Genomic DNA, 6,963 nt, shown 5'->3' on the forward strand with positions numbered 1-6,963 from the left:
ATTGGCTCTCTGGGCGTGGGTGGCATGAGAGCTGAGCTGAGCTTTGTGCCCGCTGAGTGAATTTAAGGACATTTCACTCAGTATATTTGTGTATGAATCTGTCAACCAAGGTTACTAGCTGGGCTCTGCTGTGTTAAATAATTAGTGAGATGGCCGAGCTCCATTGAGTGCCCCCAGAATCTGCAGACAGCACGCTGACCATATGGCCATCTCCGTGACCGGCTGCGACTGTGACCATTTGCTTGTTATCCAAATATATTTGACTGTCTTGAAGCAAGCGGGTGTTCCTGGCGCCTTCAGGTTCTGTCGTGTTTGATTTGTTCATTAATACGGTGGTTTGGCTTGTTAGGTGTGGTCCAGAGGGAGTTCCTAAAAAGCTGGAAATATTTAACTGACAACCGTCTTCCCCCTCAAATCTGTGCTGCTTTTGACGTGCCTGTTGTGGAACGTGCCCAGACTGGAGAGTCACTCAGTGCCTCGGTTTCAGCTTCTGCAAAGTAAGGATGATGCTCTGTGTCCTGTTCACTCCACAAGATGGCTAAGCTCCAAAAGGTGTGAGTGGAGAAGAGTGAGGAAGTGTTGAAAGCGTCCTTGAGATGTCACCTTTTGTGCTGGGTTGGTATTTTAGATATTAGCCAATGTTTCACTTTTCTCCAGCCCTTGTGTTTATAATCTCGGGGAGGGATATAGGGGCCTTCCTGGTTTGGGTGGCTGGCCTGTGTTAACACTTGAGAGACTCTAGGACCCCAGGCTGCGGAGGCTGGGGCAGGAGTGGGAGGGGACGCACAGCGTGGGGAGCAGGGATGTCCCTGGTCTCAGATGGGGTGTCTGCTTCCTGGGGAGGCAGCACAAACCCCAGGTGGGCTGTGGATCATCTGAGCGCAGCCGGGACACCACTCTGCTTCCTCAGAAGATCCAGGGAGGGCCCCAGGGCGGAAGTGGCTGCCCGGAGGCTCTCTGCAGTGAGGGCTTAGCCCTGGTCACAAGAACTCCTTGTCCGGGGAGGCTGGGGCAGCCTTCCGCTCAAGGCTGGCTCTGAGAACGCCCAAGGGAGGTGTCGAAGCCTGAGGCTCCCCTCCCTACCCCGCCCCGGTTACATGGACTAAGTGACCGAGCTCACATGTTTCCCTTCCTGGAGGAATGAGGGTTCAAGTGAGAAATTAAGCTGACATAAGAAAATAAAGCCACATTTCTTGCACACCTCGGTTTATGTTCTCCTTTTGTTCACTTTTCTCTCCAGTGTTATTACTCACGCAGCCAGACGCATGTTTCAGAAGAAGCCTTTGACTCATTATGGGCATGAATGAGGAGATTCATTCTGGGAGAATTTTGCAAAGAGATATGAACACACCCTGACAGAGGAAGGGAAGTGAGAAATGTGGTAAGCACAAGGTTTCCACAGATAATGACAATGCAGCCAGCCCTGGACTTGGCCTCCGGTCCCCATCTCAGGGTCTTTGTCACGCAGACCCTCAGGGACTCACATTCTGACTTGCCCTTTGCATCCAATTCATTAACTGCAGGCATTAACCCTATAAATCATACAGGCTCCTATACTAATATTATTGATTTTTAGAATTTTGTTCACTTAGGGCGTAAACCTAAGGAATGACCAACACCATGTTCTCAAATGCCAGATCTTTACCGTAAGCTTTCTGAGCTGTCTAATTACCCACCTCTGAAGCTCTAACCGATAAGGTACTGAGACACTGAGGGGTAACACTGGCTTAAAACACATAATACAGAAAAATAGCTTCTTTCCACTTAGTATTTTCCAGGATGGAGCATGGGCGTCGGGGTGACCTATTGAAAGCTGGTCTCGTGCACAAACACAGGGCCGTTCTTTTGTGTTTCTTCTTGTCTTAGGTGGATTATGGTTCATTAAGCATAGTTTTGCAGAGGATAATCTCTGTTTTTCACATTCAGTGTTTCTAATTCACTGGTGTATTAGAAAATATTTGTTCACCTCCTTTGTGTCCAGCATCATGCCGAGCACTCGGGGCGCACCAGTGAAGCACAGTCACTGTGCCAGGCACACTGTCCCCCATTTCCTGGGAACTGACTCCCTCTCTGTAGCTGCCCCTCCCCCTTTATACTTAAGTATCAGTCCACAAACTTATTTTGGGAGTGGCCTTCTTACACCAATGACCCCAGGACTCCCCTGTGTTCATGTCTCTGGTGAAAGAAGGACCTGGAAATATTGGCCACCTTGGAAAGTCAACAAAACAAGAATTGAATGATCACCCACTGTATGCCATGTACTGTGCTCACTCTTAATGTACAAAAATATAGGCCATAGTCTCTGCCTTCCTAAGAACTTTTAAACTAGGCTGAGGCAGCACACTCATATGAAAATACAAGGCAGCATCTGCTAAAGGAAAACTGACTGGCCCAGACCCTAAGTGCCATCTGAGTTCACAGGAAGGAAAGAGCATCTTGTGTTTGTCTTGGAGCCACACAACAATACCCATTTCTCTTTCTTCCTGGAAGTTCTGTCTCCTCCTCCGCCCTCTTGAGTGACAGTATCTTAGTCATTGAATCATAATACATTTCCAGTTTAAGATGAAAACACGAAGCTTCACTCCACTCATAATTCCATGGTGAATCGTCTTCTCTATTTTTGAGGAAAAGATCCAGCGTGAGAACTGCAGAGACAGGCTCACACCGGCAGGTGGAGGAATTCGCCGCTGAAACTCAGGCCACCCAGTGGTTCAGCGAAGGATGTGATGGCAATTTTAACAATGGCTTTCTTTCTCTTTCTTTGTTCCAGATCTTTATGCACCAAAACACTCTGAAAAAATTACTCCTATTCTGAAGAAGATAAATCAAAACGGATTATTTTCATCACTCTAGCCAGAACATAAAGTAGATGGCACTTTCTCTCTTTCGTAATCTTAGATGTAATACATTGAAATCTAAAGAAATAATTTATTCTCATAAGAACGCTGAAGTAATCTCAAAAGCAAAAAAAGCCTGGGGTCTTAACATCCTTATGCTGATTCAGCACATGTGCAGAGGTGGGTGTGCTGGTGGCTTGGTCTTCCCAGTCAACCATCCGAGTTTCCAGGATTGGATAGAGCAGAGGGTCTCCACCCTGGTCTATCTGGGGTCCATCATGAGGTTTCAAGCCTGTCTGGACATGTCTGTGAACTGGTGAGACAGGCCTGAGTGACGTCAGTGTGCCTGGGGGAGGCTGCAGTCATCCGTGCTCTTGGGGGCTTTGGTATATCTGGGCACGTCTAGCAAGCCGTGGGCGGCTGCTGGAGGCTGAGGAGACTCCTGGGTGAGACTTCGCCCTGAGGGTGGAAGGAATCTGGTGATCAGCTTGAGCCTGGAAGAAGCATCATCAGTAAGTCTGCTCGCGTTGGAGCAGTTTCCTGTTCCTGTTCCCCGGTCTGGCCTCCTGGAGGCATGTGTTCCATGGGTACATAGAGGGCTGTCAGTAAAAACAGAAAGAGCTTTCTCACTAAGCTTTATAAAAAATACTCAGACCCCGGAAACACTGTTTTACTTTCCCTGTGAACAGGTGAGTCATTCCCTGACACTTCAGCCCAGAGGAGGGTGTGCAGGAACGGCTGTGCTCAGTGGGTGGAGGCGTAGCCGGCAGGACTGGGAGAGTGGAGACACCTTCTGGAGACCCCCAGAGATATGGGACTTGGAGTGCAGGGGCTGGACGTTTGCCAAGGCAAGGGGAGCAAGAACCAGTGACATTTGTATTGGAGTTAATGAGACGTCCTCAAAGGCTCCTAAGACCTGGAGAAATAAGCATTACGTATATGCTATTAGCCAGTTCCTAGAGTTATTGAACACTTACTAAAAGAACCTTAATAACTATGTCTCTCTTTTGATGCGTAGGCTCTTTGCAAAATCCCCATTTTGGGTAATATTTTTATAGCAGTAAAACACACTTACAGACAGGAATATAAATCTTAGGTTGTATCACAACGAATTTTTACAAATCAATAACTCGTGCAAACCCCACCTAGACTGAGCTAGGAACATTAGGAGCAGCTCAGAGCCCTCTCTTGTGCCCCTTCCACTCTCCCTCCCTAAGGGTAATCGTGACCCTGGTTTCTGATATTCCAATATTACTTTTGCCTCTTTTAAACTTTGTAAGTGGAATTAATTCTATAGTACATCTCTATTTTGTCTGACTTTTTAACAGAGCATTATGTCTGTAAGTTTCATTTATGTTCTTGCCAAATTTCTAGGTCTTCATTGTTGTATAGTATTCTATTATATGAATGTAGCACGATTTTATTTATCCATTTTACTGGTGATGGACATTTAGACTGTATCCAGTTTTTGGTTATTATGAACAAAGCTGCCATAAAAATATTGGTACGTTTTTACTGCACATCACGTGCCCTCATTTCTGTTGGGAATGTAATTGTTAGATCTAATACGCAAGTTTTTCAATTTATTATTTATTTATTTATTTTTGAGGAAGATTAGCCCTGAGCTAACATCTGCCACCAATCCTCCTCTTTTTTGCTGAGGAAGACTGGCCCTGAACTAACATCCGTGCCCATCTTCCTCTGCTTTATATGTGGGACGCCCACCACAGCATGGCTTGACAAGCGGTGCTATGTCCGTACCTGGGATCTGAACTGGCGAACCCCCCCGCCGCCAAAGTGGAACGTGTGAACTTAACCACTGTGCCACTGGGCCGGCCCCTAATATATAAGTTTTAATGCCATGTTTTTCTTCCCCATGTGGAAAACGTAGTTTGACTATAGATGTATGGTTCTCTTGAGGTAAAGGGATTGAGGAGACGAAGAAAGTAAATTTGACTAGGAGGCCAGGAAGAAAGCGTTGGCATTCCTTAGAGTAGCTGGGTACTGATAATTTTGGTGTTTAACAATACTGAGGCCTCATTAGTTATCATAAGTTATAATGAGTGGTAACAATATAAACTGTTGCATTGCTCATGCCAAATTTAAAAACATTCAGGATAGTTTTCCACCGCTACCTAGAATATTTTTAGGATACCTCCTCCTACAGGCAAATTTTTAATATCAACCCTAAGAAGCTATGCTTGGGAAAGTAATTAAAATTTTAAAAAAAATCATTGCTGTCCATCAGTGGAGACGGCTGCAGTTGATTGCAGCCCTCACTGTCTGTAGTGTGTACCTACAGACACAGCGGCTGCGAAACATCCCTGGGTCCTCTCATTCTTTATTTTTAGTTAATCAGTTGACGTCTGTTTTAAGTCCCAACCACCCTGTTTCATGAGTTTAAGCTATAAAGACTGAATGGAAGCAAACAGCACCAAGTCTGGGTCTCAGGAGACAAACGGTTTTGAGGTGGGCCTACCCAGAGTCTCTGTGGCCAAAATCAGCCCTGGAGTCAGAGTTATCCTGCAGACCGTGGCTCAGCTCTGCAGATTCTGTATCTGAGCTACAGGACCGGCCCTAGATTTGCTGGAAACCAACATCTAGTTCTACTTGTTTTCAACTTACAAAAGGAGCATGTGTTTATTCTAGAAAATTTGGAAGGCATATAAAAATATAGCAAATAAAAATCACATGCAATAGCATCACCCTTTGTTAATATTTTGGGATATTTTCTTTCAGTTCTAAATTACTCATTTTTTTTCCATAGCTCATGTATTCAACACATATATTTTTGAGAATTTCTTATATACTGATGGCAAAACTGGATAGAACGAGAGATCCTGCAATCTCTTACAGGCTCTCCAAGATGTGAGCTGACCCAACAGAATCCAGAACAAGGCCAAGATCAGAGGTGGTGGCCTGCGGAGAGTGGCTTCTCGGAGAATGCAGACCAGAGTTCACACGGCAGCCCTGAGACAGTTGTTCTTAGAAAGGCCTGCTTGCAAGGTCGGCCCTTGGCCAGCATCTGGGAACGTGGATTTGGGGAGTTTTCCCACCATTCTCTACCTAATAGGGTGGCTCACTGTGCCTAGACTGTTTGCACAAACAATATGTTTACGTGGAACGCCTGCTCTCCTCCTGGGAGCCTGGAGCTTTGACACCTGCTGTGCAGAGGGTCCCTACATGGCCAGCCTCCGATATAAACCTTGGATGCGGAGTCTAATGAGCTCCCTGGTAGACAGCACTGTGCAGGTGCTGCCACCTGTTGTTGGAGGAGTTAGGCCCAACCATGCGACTCTGCTGGGAGAAGACTCTGGAAGCCTGCCTGCATGTTTTTCCTTCACTGATCTGCGTTGTGTCCTTTCGCTGCAGTAGACCGTACCTGTAGTCTAACTGTCTCTCAGTCCATGAGTCCTCCTAGCAAATCACTGAACAGGAGGCTGATCTTGGGGGACCCCTGACGCCGTGACCCACTGGGAAATTAGCTTACCCGATGAGTCATTTCCTCTACATTCACCATGGCCCTTAGGATAAAGCTGGGAATATAGCTCTTTGGGTGGGGCTCCTCAAATGCAATGTGCCAAGAGTGGAGATCTGAGCAAGAGAAATGGTATAATGTCCCAGGTGACTTACAGCCACAGGAGCGTCGGGGAGACGGTACATGAGGAACAGTTCCTGTTTAGTCCACATCCTCCGCTGCCTTGGACAATTCCACTGCAGAACAGTCTCACTGGTATGAAAATAATGCAACTACCCACAGAATTCAGTATACCCTCAACACAAATACAGCCCAACGTTTAAGGAAAACCAACAGAATGACAGGCATGGATTCAATACACAGAATTGACACACAAAAGAAAAAGAGTCAATACAGGACACAGAAGAAAACTTAAAAATCAGTACAAATATATAGTAAAATGGAGACATTTTTGATTGTAGAGTTCTCCTTACTGAGAGCGCTATGTGCGTTAGAAGAAATGTGTTCCTTCGGCGCTGGCTCATTCTTGTTCAATCCTGGGCGTTTTGCTTTCCTCTGCCGTCCCCAAACCACTTAGTCCCGAGCATGGAGGCACTTCTCACGTCAAACTGGCCCTGGTTTGTGTAGGTAAGGAAGCTCCTCTGAACG

At 46.1% G+C, this 6,963-nt stretch overlaps 1 long non-coding RNA gene across 1 annotated transcript; it reads left to right on the forward strand.

Annotated features, from left to right (window-relative positions):
* On the forward strand, positions 1–5,555 carry LOC111769363 (uncharacterized). The gene is made up of 3 exons (XR_002802348.2): positions 1–615; positions 1,241–1,381; positions 2,771–5,555. It is a non-coding gene; the product is annotated as an uncharacterized lncRNA (long non-coding RNA).
* Positions 5,556–6,963: the final 1,408 nt, after the last annotated feature.

Source organism: Equus caballus, chromosome 1, assembly GCF_041296265.1.
Source record: "Equus caballus isolate H_3958 breed thoroughbred chromosome 1, TB-T2T, whole genome shotgun sequence".
Taxonomy (NCBI): Eukaryota; Metazoa; Chordata; class Mammalia; order Perissodactyla; family Equidae; genus Equus; species Equus caballus.